The 20,587-nt window shown below is 41.5% G+C and overlaps 1 pseudogene; it reads left to right on the plus strand.

Annotated features, from left to right (window-relative positions):
- LOC103563958 (ER degradation-enhancing alpha-mannosidase-like protein 1) overlaps positions 1–13,182 on the plus strand; it is a 121,713-nt pseudogene extending 108,531 nt beyond the window's left edge.
- Positions 13,183–20,587: the final 7,405 nt, after the last annotated feature.

The raw sequence follows: 20,587 nt of genomic DNA on the forward strand, positions 1-20,587 counted from the left end.
GGAGTGACGCCAGCTTGAATTAAAAGAGACAGAGACATTTCAAAATGAAAAAAGACCTCTGAACCCCCTAATTTCTATGAATAGGGAGCAGGCCAAGAGCAACTCCACTATAAAAATAGGCCATTTCTAACAGAAAAGAAAAAAATTACTCAGAAGGGACATTCCAGAGGCCAGAAAGCAGAGCTAAAAGCTACTGAGAATGATTCCCACAAGCAGAAATAGACCCTAATCAATATAATTTCTCTGCCTGCAGAGCAGGGAGAATTGGCAACATGTGCACTGGATTTCAGAATTGCTATGGGCCAGTGACTAGCATGGGCATCTAGTCATGCTGTCCTGTGGCTCTATTTTACGCTGAGGATGTGGAGGCAGATGGATTGTCTTTTCGGCTCACAAGTGTCTTCATCTGAGGAACCACATCCGGGAACTGCACCCAAGGATCCTGGTTTAGATTTACATGACAAAGTCTTGAACCTTGAGGCCAAGCCTGATGCTATAACGAGATGGGAATATTAAAGCCTTGGGAGGAAATGACTATGGTTTGCATGCCAGAGGAACTTAAATTGTGACCACAGGGCAGACCATGCTGGATCTTGCATCCAATGAGAGCAAAGGCAATGCCTCCCATCCCACATGCCCTTTTGCAATGTGATCCTGAAGGATATTTGTGACAGTGACAAATCAGAAACAACCTAAATGTCCAAGAGGCTGGGTAAATTGTGGTACGGGGCATTGCAATAATGTAATAGTTGAATATTTAATGGCATAGAGCAAATGATGCTCATGACAAAATTTTGTGTGTGTGTGGTTTTATACACATCACTTTGTTTTTTATTTTTTATTTTATTTTACTTTTTATTAAGATTATGATAGTTTACAACCTTGTGATTCAGTTGTACATTATTGTCAGTCATGTTGCAGGTGCACCACTTCACACTTTGTGCCCACTCCCCCAACCCCTGTTTCCCCTGGTAACCACCAATCAGTTCTCTTTGTCTATATGTTTAACTTCCACCTATGAATGGAGTCATACAGAGTCCGTCTTTCTCTGTCTGGCTTATTTCACTTAACATAATACCCTCAAGATCCATCCATGTTGTTGTGAATGGGACGACTTTGTCCTTTTTTACAGTTGAGTAGTATTCCATTGTAGATATATACCACATCTTCTTTATCCAATCATCAGTTGATGGGCACTTAGGTTGCTTCCACCTCTTGGCTATTGTAAATAATGCTGTGATGAACATAGAGGTGCATGGGACTTTTGGAATTGCTGATTTCCAGATACCCAGTAGTGGGATGGCTGGGTCATAAGGTATTTCTATTTTTTATTTTTTGAGAAATCTCCGTACTGTTTTCCATAGTGGCTGCACCAGTTTGCATTCCCACCAACAGTGTATGAGGGTTCCTTTTTCTCCACAACCTCTCCAACATTTGTCACTTTTTGTTTTGGTTATTTTTGCCATTCTAACAGGTGGAAGGTGATATCTTAGTGTAGTTTGATTTGTATTTCCCTGATGATTAGTGATGATGAGCATCTTTTCATGTGTCTATTGGCCATCCGTCTATCTTCTTGGGAGAAATGTCTATTCATGTCCCCTGCCCATTTTTTGACCAGCTTGTTTGATTTTTTGTTGTTGAACTGTGTGAGTTCTTTATATATTATGGAGATTAACCCTTTGTCGGATATATAACTTCTAAACATTTTTTTCCCAATTAGTGGGTTGTTTTTTTCTTTCAATCCTGTTTTCCCTTGCCTTGAAGAAGCTCTTTAGTCTGATGAAGTCCCATTTGTTTATTCTTTCATGACAAAATTTTTAAAAGAAAAAAGGCAGAGTACAAAACAAGTCTGTTTTACATGTATTTATATATATATGCAAAGCATAAAAGAAAGCATAAACATAGAAAAACAACTGAAAAGGTAAAAACCCAAATGTGAAGAACATTATCTCTAAAGTGGGATTACGGGTCATTTTGGCTTGCTCTTATTTGCATTTTCTAAAAATGAACATCTGTACCTTTGGGGGTATATTTTTATTACTTTTTAATAATAATATATACACATACACACAGAGCACCCTGATATTGTCATGCCTCCCAGATTCTCAGATCTCAGAGCTCATCCCCTTTCTAATGAAAGGTCTGAGGGGCCAGCTTTGCAAATTCCTGTCACTGAGCCTCTGTTTCCTCATCTGCTGGCCTGTGACCTTTTATAGCCAATGGAGCGTGGTGGGAAGGAGTCATGCAACTTCCAAGGCTGGCCCTGAAGAGGGCTGCAGCCTCTGCCCCTATCTCTTGGAACACCCACCTTGGCACCCAGGTTCCACACTGTGAAGAAGCCAAGAGGCTGTGTGAAGAGGCCGACGTGGCGGAGAACAGAGGCCTCCATCCTAAGCTCGGCTGAGCTCCCAGACAGCATCCAACACCAACTGCTCCCCACAGGAATAAGGCCGTTTTAGAACATTTAACTTTCCTCTGCTGCCCTCACCAACATCACATGAAGCAGAGGAAGCTTCTAATCAGATCACAGAATTATGAGAAATAATAAGTTGTTTATGCAACTATGTTTCGATGTGATTTATTACACAGAAACAGATTAACAAAAATAAATAAATAAATGTTTGTTTTTACTGTGATTTTTTAAAAATCTATTTTCATGGTGTTTCATTCGTCCTTGCCTTGGCTCCAGCCCGCAGTGGATTCAGTGGAGAAATGGGGGCTCAATGTGTTCAGTTACCACTCAACCTTTCTTTGCAGGGAAGCAAGTCTGCAAATCACCTCTTACACAGTCTGCTGGAACCCAAATAAAGTCACAGACTGGGAGATGCAAAGATGACACAAATCCCTGCCAGGGGATATGATGGAGTTTAACAAGGATGAATGCAAGGCCCAGAATTTGTATTAAAAAGCCAGCTGCCCAAGGACATGCGGCTTAGCAGAAACACACATTTAAAAACTCAGCCTTTTCTCTTTTTTTTGCATTAAGCATATAAGTATTGCTAGAGTGATGAGATTGCCAAAAAATCTGATGTGGTTATACACTCTCTTAATAGAAGTAAACAACACAGAATAAGGAAGGCTATATGCTTACTGTAATGAGGTCAGAACACACTTAGAAGATTCCGTTTGGCCCACAGCACTTAAAAAGTGAAAGGTACAAACTGGAGCAAATTCCGGGGACAGTGGCAAGACAGTTTGCAGTACTCAAGAATTCACATACTACTTTCATTAAAAAGAATACTTTGAATTAATGAGTGTATGAATGCATAAGTAAATGACCAAGGGAATAAGTTTTAAAAATTTGAAAATAGCAATGCTACATCTTGATTTCACCCATGCTTTGGACAAATATTTACTGAATAGATACTGGATTCCCAGCATTCTTCTAGTTATTAGAAAGAGAGCAATGAGTTCCCCACCTTCCTGTGGCTTGTATTTTAGATAAAACCAAGTGAACCTACACGATAATTTGGGAGAGTTCTGTGTTAGGAAGCAAGTAAATAGGGTCGATTGGGTAGAAAGCCTCTGTGGGTTTGAAAATTCTCTACTTTGGTTACTCAAAGAAAGACTTTCCAAGGAAATGACATGTGAAATGAGATTTAACTATTAAGAAGAAAGTTATGCAAAAGAATTGGGAGGTATCCTTCCAGGCAGTAGGGGCAAAAAGTGGAAATATCTCCCAGTAGGGACAAGTTGGCCTGACAAAAAGCAAAAAGAAAAACAGAGAAAAAGCCGGTGTGGCTGGAGCGTAATGACGAGGAGAGTGGTCTGAGCTAAGATTCACCAGGTGGGCATGTCTACCCTTAATCTAAATGCTGTCCTGCTGTCCCCAAAGTGTTGTTATCCCTGCCGTGTTTTGGGTCTTGAAGCCGGGTTTGGGGTGTGACTAATTCTTGACAGATTCTTGTACGTAGAAGATATAAGGAAAGGGACGTGAGGAACAGCCGTAGGAATATTCTAGTTTCCGCAGGAGCATCTTCAGCTCTCTGGAAGGCTGGCATGCAGAATTTGGGTAAGGGGAGAGTCAGGGTTTGTGTGTCCCAAGTGGTAGCTCTATGATCTCAGTTGGTGGAAACTACAGCAGGTTGTTCAGCTCAGCAAAAGGCGGAGTTTTCTAATTTATATCTGTATCCAATGACAGACTCCATCCTGGTAGGTAATGAGTTTCTCATCCCAAGAAAAGTCCAAGTTAAAATCTGGATACTGCCTTGAGGTTACAGTAGATGGAGAGTCAAAACTGGTGTTAGACTGGAGTTAGTGTTTCCCGACGGGTGGGGCAACACCACAGTCAGATGGGAGATGTTACACAGATGTGCCATTAAATAGCGTCAAATCAAGCAGGAAAAAGGTTATTCCTTTCAATTTCCTTTCAATTATTCCAATTTTGTCCAGGAGAACATCTCATTTGTCTTTAATACCTAACTAACCCTTGCTTTGTATCCATTTTTTTAAAAGGGAAATAAATCTTTAGGTGAAGACTCTTTTGCAGGTAATAGTATCTTGCAAGATTTTAAAACATTATTTCTCTCTCGTTGTATTTATTTATGCATATGTTTCCATATTTAAGGTAAGTGATGTGGGGTTTATGTTTACGGCAGTAATATAAAGATTACTTTTAGAAATAAATTACCTTACTAAAGAATCATACTCTTTTAAAGAAAAATATCACACGCGTAGGCGTGGATATTGTATGTTGTGGACCATATCGATGGGGAAAAATCCTTCTAGTACTAGTTCAATAATTGACATTTAGATAACTCTGGTTAGACATTAGCCTTTCCCAGTCCTGAGCTCCTTAGATTCCATAGAACAAAATTAGGTGTAAATTGCTTTGCTGATTTCCTTGAGCAAAGTCAACCCTTTCTAAGAAAGCAGAAAGCCAGGATTCAGTTCTGTATGTTCAGCTGAGCGCCAGAGTCATCTCTAAGGATTTTTAGCCATCTCCTGTCTCTTTCTATCTTTTCGGTTGCAAGATTCAGAAAACCCAACTATGCCAGTTAATTTTGTGTGTCAACATGACTAGATTACGATAGCCGGTTGTTTGGTCAAACACTAGTCTAGATGTTGCAATGTTGCCTAAAGGTCTTTTTTAGACATGATTAACATTTACACTCAGTTGACTTTAAAACAGAGTAGCCTCCATGATGGGGGTGGGCCTCATCCAATCGTGTGAAGGTCTTATGAGCAAAGACTGAGGTTTCTCAGAAAAGGAAGAATTCTTCCTCCAGACTGCAATACAGAAATTCTGCCTGAGTTTTCAGCCTTTGGACTCAAGACTGCAACATCAACTTTTACTTGGATGTCCAGGCTGCCAGTTTGCCCTGTGGATTTCGGACTTACCAGCCCCCACATCATGTGAGCTAATTCCTTTAAATAAATGTAAGTCAACCTCTCTCTCTCCCTCTCTCTCTCCATATATATATATATATATGAAACAGTAACAAAAACCTTAAAGGAATTTGTTCTTTCATGCTAGTAACAATATAGATGTGGACTTCAGGCAATAGTTGATCCAGGGGCTCAAATGATAGCACGAAGGTTTATTTTTACTCATTTTTGACTCTGATTTTTGATTGCAGATTCATCATCAGCCTCTACAAGGAGGCTCTTGGAAGCTCCAGGCTCCCATCCTTCCAAGTCTGAAAACAAAAGTGAAGATACTATCTCATGCCCCAGCAGTTCAAACAATTGTTATGGGCCTGAATGCCTCTGGCCCCAATTAATCACATCCTCATCCTCGAACTAGCCCCTGAGGTCAGAAAATGGGACACACTGACTCCTTCACCATGGGCCTAAGGGTGGAGTGATTTGGCTCCCCCAAAGGAATGAATTGAGTGTATTATTATCAGAAGTAGGGTGAGAGGATTGGAGATGGGAATAACAGAGCCATTGAACCAGTGATGAGGATCAAGGTTGCCCCAGGGAGAGCCCAAGGCGTCCTGCCCTACATACCGATCTATATCATCCTCCTGGAAGCATAGGACATCCTGAGCTGATCCCCCCTGATTCCTATCCAAAGTCATAGGACCACCCATAGCCAGACCCCACCTGCACTGATACCATTTTAATGACTTTTTCACATGATCTTTCCTTTGTCTTGTAAAGAATAACTAACATATCTATGCCTTATAAATTTAGCCCTGCCCTCAACCCATTGCAGCTCTTCACTGCCCATGGGTCTTGTCCCCATGCTATTCTCTGAATAAAAGAGCACTACTGCCAGACCTTGAGAGTCCAAGAAATCTTTCGACTCCTCGGCTCGCCGAGTTTGCATCACCAGTACTTCTCAAACATTAATGTGCACAAAAATCACCTGGGGATTGGTTAAAATGAGGATTCTGATTCATCAGATCTGTGATGAGGCTTGAAATTCTGCATCTCTAATAAACTCCAGATAATTCCGATACTGCTGGTCCATGGGCCACACTTTGAGTACCAAGCCATATGCCACATATCCCTGAGAGTGGCTGACAATCATTTCTAATTACATCCGTGGTCAAACCAAGAAGGGAGGGAGGTTCTGCCTCAACACAGTGTTTTACCAGCCTCTACCCATTGCTGCAATAAGGCCTTGGCGTTCTCATCCGGAGGGAGGCTGTCTCTTCCTTGCCTGCTGGAGGCATGGACAGAAAGGTGGTCAGGTACATACATCACGTAGCACGAGCCCCTGGGGCTGCTCAGTCGTGCTCAGGGTAGGTGAGGACAGAAAAAGATGTCCCTGTTCCCCGGATGCCTTTGTATGGAAGTCTGCATTGCTCAACATTACGCAATTCACCAGCTGGATCAGAGAAACAGCCCAGAGCTGGTGTTTGTATTCTAAGGGTGAGATTCACTGGAGAAAACCAGAGGGCAAGGTAGAGTCATATAATTTCATGGTTGAAGACTTCAGCCCATACTGCATACTTCTCAGATAAGGTGTTTATTGCTGTAGGGGAAATTTGAACTTTGTTGGACAAAGGAGACGAAAGTCTTTTACTTTTTAAATACCATGTTAGTCTTTCAGCCAAAGGCTTACAGTCAGGCTTCTGTGGAGGATTTGGGAGGTATCTGACATGAGAGAATCATTGAGCCTTATAGAAAATGTCTACAATTGGGCCGAATGTTCCAATTTCTATACCGGACAATCAATAGCTCACTCAATCAGGATTTCAGCTAGAACAAGGAATAGTTATATGTTTGTCATTGGGGGAATTTGATTAGTCTTTTCTTGGTTGATCCAATTCTCAGATATTGACCACAACGATTGTCAAACAAATAAATAAGATAAACACACACACAAAAATCCAGTATTTTTAAAGGAGTGGTGATTTATGTCACAGGATCCTGGTATGACTTGGAATAGTACTTTCTAGCCACATTTTACAGAGAGACAAAATGTTACTCAGCCAGGTAAGGAGGGCTTGAGTTCATGGTAAGGGGTAGGGGTTGAGAGGTCAAGCCGCATACCCCTGCTTCTTTGTCCATCAACGTAAGTCTGAAATCAATCTCCCTTGGTAAAATAAATTTGAAATGATGGGGGTTTATTTCTAACATATCTTACCTAATTTCATTTAATCGTTTGATTTTGAAGTTCATTCATGTGTTCACGTACTGCTTTCCAAGATGAAAACAAATCTATTATGGAAAAAGTTATTAATCAGGAATATTTGAGTATTTTCTTTGATTGAATCTACTTCCCATGAGGGCAGAGAAAGTCAGTCTTGTCCAACACGGATGTCTGCCACCTAGCACAGTGCCTGGCACATAGGAGGCATTCAACTGTGCTAGCAAATGAGTGATATAATAGACAACTGGATTAAAATATCTAGAAAGACATTTTTCCTCTAAGAGAGCTGGATTTCCACTGGGAAAGATAAAATTGTATAAGGAAATAAAAATGCGTGTGCAAAAGAACAGAGGCATAAAGCTGCCTGGTCTGTCTCTGAACAGGCAAAGGTTTTGATACAAATAAAGCGATGAATTGCACAGTGAGGAACGGTGAGAGGTAAGTATGAAAAGAAAGAATAGGACTAGGTTGTGATGTGCGTTTGTCAAGCCCTTTCAGCTGCAAGTGACAAAATACAACTAAAATTGGTTTAGGCATAAGAGAAATTATACTGGCACATGTAACTGAAAAGTCCAGAATATTTGGATTCAGGCATGGCTAGATCTAGGTGCTCCAATGATGTCATCTGGAATCTGTCTGCCCATATATCTTAGTTCAGTTTCTTTCTCACTTTCAGATAGGCACTCTCCCAGAGGTGAAAGAAAGGGTCAGCATCAGCAGCCCAGGCTTACATCCTCCTAGTTGAGGAATCCCACTGGGAGCAAACAACTTTTACCCACGGTTTGAACAAGACACTAGGGTCTGATGCTTCTTAGCTTTGATCTGTAGCCCGTTAGGTCATATGACCATTCTTTACCCAATCGGTGGAACCCAGGGAATATGCTATTCTCATTGGCCATCCTGGTTCATGCTCTTATCCCTGCATCCTGGAAGTGTGATCGGTCCTTACCCAAATGGCATGGATCGAATTTGGGAGAAGTAGGAATTCCTAAAGGAAAACTAGATTAAGTGGCAAGAGATGTAGAAAAGAAGAATTACAAGAGGGCCAGAGAAAATGTTTGAGGTGATGCATATTGTCATTATCTTGACAGTTTCTTGGGTATATCCACATGCCAAAATTTATCAAATTATATACTTTAAATATGTGCACTTTATTGTGTGTCATTTATACTTCAATAAAGCTGTAAAATATTGTAAAAAGAGGGAAAGGATGATGGTCAGGCAAACAGTTGCCCAGGACAGTATGACACAAAGCAATAAGGAGTTGGTACAAATTTTTAATCAGAAGAGTAACATGATTAGGAGTTTGAAGCTCATTACAGAAACTATATGAGAAAGTATTAGAGTGACAATGGTTAGGGTAGAAACAAGGAGACTCATTAAGGCATATCTTTCAGAGGTGTATTGAAGGTTTCTTGTGCCCCACCTTACATCTCTCAGCCTACCTTGTACTTGTATGCTTTGGCGTGGCTGCTTTTGCGCAGCTGTAGCCTGACAGCACCTCACCTCAGCTCTCCCACATTTCTCACTTTCTGCCCTATACCTTTTATGTAGCCAAAGCTGGGAAGCCTGCGGCACCCAGCCTGGGCTTCAGGCATGCCCACTGACAAATAGAAATGGCAAGCAATAGGATACACTGGAGTATATGAGGAAGCCATTTGGTGTAAAGCTAATTCGGCCTGACTTTTTTTTTTCCAAAAGGGCCTGACTGTGGCCATTGAGCATGCATTATATATCTGCTTTAAACATTTCCTATGGCAAGAACAAATGCCCTTAAGATAAAGGTGCAACTTCCCCCCACATCGGCATTTCCTTAGGGATAAGCATCTTTTCTTAGGCTAGGAACTGATTGCTGTGCTCCCCTTTGACCACCCAGCTCACCTGTGACCACCCAGCTTGAGACAACAGACCCGCCACGCTGCTGTGTCCACTGAGACAGCTGACCTACCTGCTGTGTCCATCAATCGCTGTGCCGACAGAGCAGTCTCATGACTATTGTAAAAGGGACATTTCAATCCTATGTGAAACACTCTGTTTGGGGGTATATAACCACTCTGTGCACCCCACTTCTTTGGTGCCCTTTCTTCCTTCGGGAAGGAAGGCCCCAGGCCATGGTCCTCACATTTTAGCTCAGAATAAACTCACCCAAATTTTCATTTATAGATTGGTTATGGATTATTTTCGTCGACATCACCCAGGGAGTAAATGGGAGCTAATGCCCCACAAAAGATGCAAGCCAAAGGATAAACGCTCCCTCTTCCATCTCTTGGGGGGATAGTTCCTTGTCATGCTCTAATCACTCCTCAGAAGCTTCTAGCTGCATCTAGCCCCAGTCACCCACAGCGATGGCCAGCTCAATAGTACCCTCTTCTGTTGGTTTCTCTTCTTCTCTATTTCACAATTCCGTCACTAAACTGCCTACAATGAAAGCTGTGGGCTCTGCTTTCCAGGGCATGGGGGAACCTGGGGAGGATGACAGGTGAATGTGGTCGTCTAAGTGAGTAGTGCTCAGTGCTGACAGCCTGAACTGAGGCAATGGTGGTTTGAATGGAGAAGCCGGGAAAGATTTATCAATGGAGAAAAGCTAGGACATTGATGATTGGACTTGTGGAGAGTGGGAGAGATCATAAACGTCTCATTCATCCAGGAGGTCAGTAGAACCCACAGGAAACCAATGACAAGAATGATTATTTTACAAAGAAAAATATAGTGTCAGAATTATCTAGGACCCGTGATTCTGAGAAGGAGTTAATATTTCTGTTTGCTGGACATTTAAATTGTGGACAATTTAATGTAGATTTTTTTTTAATGCCACAGTGATGCTTACGAATGGCTAAATCTTCAAAACTCGTTGTGTATTCTGTACTTACAGTATATCTTCAACTGGATTGGTGGCAATCAGATCATGTAGCTACAGACAGTATTCTGTTTGAAGCTATTCTGATGGTAACTTCTAAAACTCTAAGTAGTAGGCTGACATCACATATACAATCAGATGCTAAAACCCTCCACTCCTGGAGACATTTTCTAATTTTAGGGATTGTTTCTCTAGCTTCTGTCTGGGGGTCTGCTTTTCTGCTGGATCCGTTGAGTAGGGTTAAGGGTATCTAGAGGGGAAAGTTAGCTGTTCTAGGCTGACTCAGCAAAGAGGCCTGAATCATTCACTTTAAGTTTGGCATTCTCCCCATTTCTCCTCTCTGTAGTAGCCAAGTGTATTGGGAATAGGTAATTGGTGGCTTAGTTCCGAAAAATAAAATTCCACTCCTGCTTTCTCCCTCTGGTGCTGGCGCTGTGTCGATCCCCAAAGGGCAGGCCCTCAGCAGGTTGGGAGATGGAAAAGGCTTACCTTCAGTATCCTTTGCCCCTCTTATCAGCTTCCCCACTGCTCCAGGGGTCCTTGAACAATGTCAACAAGACTAATCCCGTCCCAGGGAAAGATGAGTTGAGGATGGTCAAGTCCCTTTCCACACTTACAGCACAGAACATATTCCCTTCCCCTGCAAGTTCTTCCTATTTTAGCTGCTTAGAAAACCGTCACCCACCCTTCTTGACCTGACACAAATGTTAATTCCCCTTGAGAACCCTCTTCCAACACCACTAATCTCCCTCTTTTTTTCATTCCAAATTGCCTTGTAGATCTTCCTTCTATCAGAGCTCTTAACACTTTTTGTTATGATGCTTTATTCATTTTTCTGCCACCTCAATATATTGCTACATTTTCCAAGAAAAAGACCATGCCATTCATCTCTTCACTCCCTGCGATTATCACAAGGCTTTTCCCATAGTAGGTACTCAGTCATGGGGCTCCTTTGGCTCATTGAATAGAGGAAAGCTAATTGGCCCATATGGGGGAATGAATGTGTGACCTTGGCTTTATCTCTATGAGCTTAGAGACAAGATTTGCATGCTTTTGTTGTCTTGGGTCAAGGGAGCCACATGGAGTTCAAAGTATTAAGGGTTGAATGTAGGGATATTGGACAATATACCTCTTTAGTTAAATAAAGGGGACCTATTCATATACTGTGGAAAGGGAATCAATGAAGTTCCTGGCCCCTTTGCCTTTGACAATAGTCTTTCTGAGCAGCAGAAAGAGAGAGCTTCTAAGAAGGTGATTAATGTGAGCTCCTGCTGAGGACTTCAAATTGATCTTGGCAAAGAAAATGTCATTTCTCTGCCTGTCCCTTGGTTTCAGAGAGAAAATATGGAAAGGAGAGTTTCAAACAGACTGAAGAGGATACACAAGATATTTTTAAGGAAGACAGAGGATATAGTAAGGCTGTCTGGGGTAAAAACAAGAGGGTTCATCAACTTCATAATAAAAGTTCATTTCCATAGTTCATTGCCTCCACCCTGAGTTGTCTTGTTACGTCTTATCAACTCTAACAATGACACACCTGATCCTTCATGTGACACCCTGATCTCACAGGCTCCTGATCCCACAACTCCAGTGGCTTTCATTCATTTTTTTCAGGTGTGTAAGGAGTACATACTATTTGCCTGACACTGTCCTCAGCTCTGAGGAAGAGGAAATAAATCAGACATGGTCCCAGCCCTGAAGAAGCTAATATTCTGGTGGAGAAACAGATACAAAAATATGAAATTATAATCCACTGTCATAAATACGGTATTAGAGATGGCTATGAAACGTATTGGTGACACAGAAAAGAGAGTATTTACTTTGTCACTTTGTTGATTCATTCAATACATATATCTAAATATAGCTAGCAATGACCATGTGGCGCTCCAGGCTCTGGGGTTATAGGAGTGGAAAGAACGGTCAAAGTTGCTTTTTTGAAAGATCACTGGGCGGATAACGCTTGGATTGCTTGGAGACCTGAAGAGATAACAGTGTGGCTAGAGCTTAGTTGTGAAAGGGCAGAGTGGCATAAAATAAGCTTGCAGAGCTGGGCCACATCACGAAGGGCTTTGTAGGCTACGCTAAAGTCAAGACTGGAAGCAGAGAGCTCAGTTGGGAAATTGCTGTAGTAGTTTAGGTGAGAAATTATGATGCATTCGACTCAGAAATGACAGTAAAGATGGAGAGAAGAAAATGCGTGGAAAGGCATTCTCAAGACTTTACAGGGGTTGACCCAGTGGTGCAGTGGTTAAGTTCGCCCCTTCTGCTTCGGGTGCCCAGGGTTCACCAGTTCAGATCCCAGGTGCGGACCTACGCACCACTTGTCAAGCCATGCTGTGGCAGGCGTCCCACATATAAAGTAGAGGAAGATGGGCACAGATCTTAGCTCAGGGCAAGTCTTCCTCAGCAAAAAGAGGAGGGTTGGAGGCAGATGTCAGCTCAGGGCTAATCTTCCTCAAAAGAGAAAAAAAAGAAGACATACAATAAGGCAGTGATGAGCAAGAAGAATCCAAGAAGATATAAAATATATGGAGGCAAGAAACAGTCGAGGGAAATTTATCTTCTCCCTAGTCACCAAGAAGAGCATAATTGTACCAGAAACATCACAGCCGCCACCACCATCTTCACCCCCACCACCATCATCATCATCATCACTACCATCACCACCATTATCACCATCATCATCTCCACTACCATCATCATCACTATCACTACTATCGTCACCATCTTCTCCATCATCTTCATTCTGAATATCATCATAATGGATAATGATTTGTAATGCATATAGTTCTATATACAGTAAATTTTATTTAGCATTAACTCATGGGAATTTCTCAAGGTGGCTCATTAATTTTGAGTACAACTTTCTTATTTGAAACGTCTTTTCCCACCACTCCATTTGTTGTTGGATGTCCAATCCTTAGATCTCTCCATTGTCATAATGCTTTTTTATCTCCTCCATCTTTACATGTCTTCCTTTCTAGTTTTATCACTTGGCCAGATATCCCCAAACTGTCCATTACAGCCTTGTGGATTTAGTCATTCCTTTAATATCCCTTTACATTCTAACCACTCCTGAACTTGGATCACTTGGAGCGTTCAGTTTTTCTGACGATGAGCATCACAAAATGTTGAAGAAGGTAACACTGTGATTTCACTTTCCTTACTTAATCTCATTAAGAAATGTCTTTCACTTGTCAAATCATCCCCACACCATCAAGCCTAGTGTCCTCTTATGCCCGCTCTATTCAGCGTCAGCTCCGTGGAGAACCTTACCCCCTATCTCAAAGAAAAGATGAAGCAAACCTCCACATAGGTCCCTCTACCTTCTCTACTCCGCAGCTTAAAATCTTTCTTCAGATCACTCTTTTTATGATTTCAACTTATCTTGGTATCCAACCATGTCTTTTCTCAGTGTGATCAATAATGGAATAGCAAACTAGTTACCTGATTTCGTTACTTTGATTCAAACTTCTAGCAGCTTATCAGAAAGAGCTGCCTTTTGAAGTCTTTAAATTCTATTTTGACTGATTCTGGTACCTAGAGACCATCTGCCTTAACGATATCTAAGGTCATCACTATTTTATCATCCTTATGCAGAGTAAAATTTGGGGACTTGATCACCCATTTCTAATACATTTCTGGACAAAGCCACATCTCTAGATTGCTGGGGACCTAGACGATGTTGTACAGATTCCTGAAAAATTATTTCTTCCAGAATTATGCATCAATGCGATAACTTCAAACTGGTGACAATCATTATTAAAAACAAACAAACAAACACAAAAGTGTTGTTGGGTACACTGCTCTTCATATCACAAACATCCTCTTTATAAGGGTCTCAGGGACACATTCCAACCAGATCTTTGTGCCAAGAAGATTTTACTCCCCCTGGAAAACTGGCTTGTTTTTATTTCATGGGTTTCATGGGCATGGCGAGTAATGGAAAAACAGTCAAAATTCCCTTAGGAAGCTCAAAGTCAAATATTGGCCTCATTCTTTTCTGCAATGCAGACCACGATAGTCCACACTTTAACCTCATACCAAGTCCTATTGCCCACTCTCTGTCTTATTCATCTATTAACTTTCACTCTACTTTTAATCAGTACCACTTTGTGGTGTTGTGTGTACAGTTGGAAGCCATTGGGAATCCTTTCCTAAAAAGGTGGAAGCATAAATAAATAAACCATGTTCTTAGTTTCTAGTGCCACTGAATTGTTGCATCACTTTTTATGCTTTTAAAGAACTTCAGTAAAAGGTAGAGGAGGCTATGAGAACCACTTTGTTTTTGACTAGAACTCTAAACTGATTTTTAGCATTTTGTTGGACTAAGTATATTGATGCTGTCTAACTTTGAGATGAGAAAGACAAAGCAAGTTCATGGGAATCTTCCCCTGGAGATGTTTATTGTTTCTCTGGAAATGACTTGAGCTATGCTCATACTAACAGGCAGTGTTTAGTTATTGAGTATGTTTTAGCCAAAACGATATCATGAATCAAAGAATGGCTTTGTACTGGTGAGCAGGACTCAGCCAGAGGGAAATAAAGTTCTGAATTATTAAACCTGTTCCCAAAGCAAGATAGAAGAGTAGAACAAAAACAATTGGACAGCTGCTCCTCTGTTTGGGTCTCAGAGGCTGATAAGCATCCCCACATCTGAAGAAACCGTTTGAGAGGCAGGGAGCCAAAAGGAAGCTAATTTTATTCTGATGGAGTGGGACGGTCAGGACAGAAGTCATGAACCCAGTTCAGGATCTGTGAATGCCGTGATTGGCATTATGGATAATACTTTGATGCACAACAATATTCCTTTTGCTCTCCCTACACAGCCTAGCCATGACCTAGAGGAATGTACGTCAACCACATCCATCTGAAGAGAGACACACCAAGCTCCATCAGACTATTGGTGATATTTCTTTATGTATATCTCTGAAGTTTAAAGGGTGCTGGCTGAGTGAACAGTGAACAAAAATAAGCTGTAATAATTGCAGTTGGTCCACAGAAGTCATTCTGCATGACTAACTCAAATTCCCCATGGAAAGGGAAGAAAGAGTTTAAGCACAGAAGAGGCACCAAACCTCAATCCTACACATTACAGACAGAGGCTCTGGGGGAGGACAGTCTGGGTTTGAATTCTCTTTTAGCCACTTCCTAACTTTGTGACTTTGGCTTAGTTGATTTGACTCTCTTCTCCAATGTCATTTCTGAAATGGGACTAATCACAATACCCGCCTCATTGGGTTTACACAGAGGTAAAAATGTATGTGAAGGTAGAAAAGGTTTGTAAATGTGCAATGGAAGAGTTCTTGCCACGTACTCAGCACATAATAAGCATGTTGCTTGAATATTGAGACATAGTCTTTAATTCCTTTTCACAAACGAGGAACTGAAGCTCAGAAAGCTGATACAATTTGTCCGAGTTTTCCCCACACCCGTGATATTGCAGCTTTGCAGGCATGTGTGGTGTACACACACACTCATTCCTTGTGGATGCCCTTAATCCTTTGCCTGAACAACAGTGATAGCTTCTGTGTTCTTATTATACAAAACTCTGAGCACTTGAAGGTTCTCCTTAGACCTGAAGAGCTTTCAGTAATGTGCTAAATATGTCTTTCTTTGCCTCCAAGAGCGCTAATAAGCGGAAGTTGCTGGGAACCAGCTTTAGAAGAACAGAAGTTGGAGGAGTTAGCGTTTCTAAGACTAGCTCTTCCCGGTTGCGGCTTCTGGTCTCTAGTGCTCAAATAGGAAATCATCTAGAAGTGACAGAGGATAGGAAGTACAGATCCAGAAGCGTGCCGTAAAAACCAGGGAGACTGAAGGGAATCGTTGGGAGATGAGGCACAAAGCTGAGCAGCCGCCACAGGACCTGCAGAGTTGAGGGCAAAGAGCAGAGGACTATACGACTTTGCAGAAGTTATTTGAACTCTCTTAAACCCAGTAAACTGTAAATAAATAAAATAAAAGCACATGTAAGTTGGAGAGAATATGTCCAACTTACGCATTTAAAAAAAAAATGATTCCCATTTTACTTATTTTTATTCTTAGATTTTTGCCGTAGCCTCCAGGAACAGTCTCTTGACTGCTTCTTTTTTCTTTCTTTTAAATGACTTTATTGATGTAGGATTGACATGTGGAAAATGGTACATATTTAATGTATACAATTTGGTAAGTTTGGGGATAAATATACACCCATGAAACCATCAAAGCCATAGACATATCCATCTCCTCCCAAGGTTTCCTCCCACCTCTTTTGTTACTGTCATTATTATTATCGTTATTGTTACTTTTTTGGTGATAAGAACACTTAGCGTAAGATCTAACCTCTTAGCAAATTTTCAGTATACAATACAGTATTGTTAGCTATAGGCGCTATGATGTATAGTCGATCTCCAGAACTTACTTATCTTGCGTAACTGAAACTCTGTACCCTTTGGCCATCACCTCCTCATTCCCCCATCCCCCCAAGCCCTGGCAGCCTCCGTTCCACTCCCTGCTACTTCAGGCTCCTCCCATCAGTGAGATCATGCAGAGTTTGCCTTTCTGAGTCTGGCCTATTTCATTTAGCATCCTGTCCTCCAGGCCCACCCACGTTGCCGCAAATCCCCCTGCCTACTTCTTGGCGCCCCTTATTATCCTGCTTCTCTGCCTAAACTCCATTCACATGGTTTCCACATTTTCTTTGAAGATGTCAGCCCCTCCGTGCTTCAGGGCCTTTGCACGCGTATTCCTTCTGTCTTGAACTCTCTTTCTCCACATCTCCCTGACTGGCTCCTTCTCATGACTCAGGTCTCAGCTAAAGACTGTCCCTGATCATCCACGCTCGAGGTCCTAACCTAGCACATCTCCCCACTTACCTCCTTTTCTGCACTCTTGGCGGTCCTTTATCCCGTTAGTTGCTTGGTCACTAAACACTCCTTTCGTATAGAATGTGAACTTGATGATGACAAAGTCATTTTACTTTTAGTTTCTCACAGCCTAGCTACCTCCTCTCATGGAATCTGGCATACAGTAGAATCTTAATGTACAGTAAAAATAAGAATAATTGACATTAATTGAGTCCTTGCACACTTACATGATGCTAAGTGGTCTTCACATACAGAACAACTTAATCCTCATCATCACCCAAAGAGTTGTTTGTTGTTGTTATTATTATTATCCCTATTTTATAGGTGAGGTAGTAGGCTCAGAAAAGTTAATTAACTTGCCCAAAGTCACACTGCGACTGAGTGGCAGAGCTGGAATTCTGCCTCCAGAAATTTGGTTCCAGAGCCCAAGCTCTTGTCCCACCATCCACATTCATACCCACAATCATCTTGATATTATAATGAATGAATGAATGAATGAATAAATATCCCAGGGATGATTGAGTTTCCTAGGACCCAGATGATCTTTTTCTGATTTCCCAGCCACATTTGCTTGCACTGGAAACTTTCATTAAAAACACTTGCCTGGGCAAAAATAACCAAAACGAAAAGTGACAAATGTTGGAGAGTTTGTGGAGAAAAAGGAACCCTCATACACTGTTGGTGGGAATGCAAACTGGTGCAGCCACTATGGAAAACAGTATGGAGATCTCTCAAAAAATTAAAAATAGAAATACCTTATGACCCAGCCATCCCACTACTGGGTACCTATCCAAAGAACTTGAAATCAGCAATTCCAAAAGTCCCATGCACCCCTATGTTCATCGCAGCATTATTTACAACAGCCCAGACGTGGAAGCAACCTAAATGCCCATCAACTGATGACTGGATAAAGAAGATATGGGATATATATATATATATATATATATATATATATATACACACAATGGAATACTACTCAGCCATAAAAAAGGATAAAATCGTCCCATTCACAACAACATGGATGGACCTTGAGGGTATTATGTTAAGTGAAATAAGCCAGATAGAGAAAGACGAACTCTGTATAACTCCACTCATAGGTGGAAGTTAAACATAGAGACAAGGAGAACTGATTGGCAGTTAGCAGGGGAAAGTGGGGGTGGAGGGAGGGCACAAAGGGTGAAGTGGTGTACCTACAACATGACCAAGAATAATGTACAACTGAAATTTCACAAGGTTGTAAACTACCACAATCTTAATAAAAAGTTAAAAAGAAAAAACACTGGCCTGGGGAGGCTCAGGCATCAAGTGGTCTCGAGACCTTGACCCCATTAATTTTTCTAGGCTGGCATACTCACCACAGCAAGCTGACTCATTAGCGCCAATAAAGGCCTTGTGACAGGAGGGTTACAAATCCTGCAACTGCTGTTGCGTTATTAATGACTGGGGTGGTCCTTTGCCATTTGACTATTCACAAAGTGGTGATGAATTTCCCACATCCCCGATTCAGAGTTGCTCCAGGAAATTCTCTGAAATCACTCCTTACCCTCTGAAGAAGTGTGGAAGCAGGGTCAGAAGCTGCCCTCAGCCTTTCTTCCTGTTCCCTATGCCTCCTGGGTAGTCTCTGAACACAGGAGTCAAGAACCCTGTGAGTTTTGTGTTCATGTGGGGGAGGGTCCCCCTTAGCACCTTCTCACAATTCTTTCCTAAATGTCTCCAGAGTACCGGTCTGAACACTGTGAATGGGCCCCAGGGAAAATGATCTCTTTTCACTTCAGCTCGTGGCAGTTTTATTCCAACAGTGTCATCAGTATTGACTATCTGTCTACTCTATGCATAAGGATAATACTAATAACCTGCAGTTATACAATCCATGTAGACCCTTATGTTCGCCAGGAAGCTTGAAGGTCATCAATTCTAACTCGGCCGACACTACCCAGCCTCAGCGTCGACTGCATTTTTTCAATTCTCACAACCATGAGAGGTAAGTTTGACTATTGGTCCCCTTTTAAAGGTGGAAGGACGCAGCAGGAATGAGTTCCCCAAGGTCACTTGAGAATAAATGACAGAGCTGCTCAAACCGTTGTCCTTGTAAAATGACACGGTGTGATAGACATGACAACCTGCTGACTCTACCTCGTATGTATTAGTAAGCTTCTGCTATATGACACAGCTTTCTAAAACAGTGGCGTAAAACAGCAGTCTTTGGTTACCATGGATTGGCAAATTAGACTGAGCTGAATGGGGTGGCTCTTTGCGTCTCTCCTGGGCTCACTTGGCCATCTGTGGTCAGCTACTGGGTCAGCTGGGAGCTGCTGGCCTGGCATGGGCTCAGCTGAGAGGGTGGGTCTCTAACGGTTTTGCATCTTCCGGCAGGCCAGCCTAGGCTTTCAGTGGCTCCTGGTAGAGTCCCAAATGGGAGGGAAGTTGCAAAGTCTCTTTTGGCCTAGGCTCAGAACTGGGACAATATTACTTCTGCCACATCCTATTGGTCAAAGCAAGTCACAAGACCAGCCCAGAATCAAGGGAAGGGAAATAAATTTTCAAGTCCTCCACTGAAAGTCTATGAACGCAGGGAAGGGAAGCGTTTGTGGCCTTTTGTTTTTAATCCACCACAGGGTGTTACAAAAAAACTTTTAATATATTTTACATTTTTTTATTGAGGTTATGATAGTTTACAACATTGTGAAATTTCAGTTGTACATTATTATTGGTCAGTCATCTTATAGGTGAGCCCCTTCACCTTTGTGCCCACCCCCCACTCGCCTTTCCCCTGGTAGCCACTAATCTGTTCTCTTTGTCCGTGTGTTTGTTTGTCTTCCACACATGAGTGGAATCATACGGTATTTGTCTTTCTCTATCTGGCTTATTTCACTTAACATAGTACCCTCAAGGTCCATCCATGTTGTTGTGAATGGGATGATTTTGTCATTTTTTATGACTGAATAGTATTCCATACATATATATATATATATATATATATATATATATATATATATACACAATGTGTATATATATATATATATACATGTATATATACACAATGTGTATATATATATATACAATGGAATACATATATGTATATAATGTATACATATGTATATATATACGTATACACCATATCTTCTTTATCCAATCATCAGTTGATGGGCACTTAGGTTGCTTCCACGTCTTGGCTATTGTGAATAATGCTGCAATGAACATAGGGGTGCATGGGACTTTTGGAATTGGTGATTTCAGGTTCTTTGGATAGATACCCAGTAGTGGGATGGCTGGGTCATATGGTATTTCTATTACAAAAAAACTTTTAATTTTTAAAAGACGTAATCCATACACTCAGGA

This window comes from Equus przewalskii, chromosome 12, assembly GCF_037783145.1.
Source record: "Equus przewalskii isolate Varuska chromosome 12, EquPr2, whole genome shotgun sequence".
NCBI lineage: Eukaryota > Metazoa > Chordata > Mammalia > Perissodactyla > Equidae > Equus > Equus przewalskii.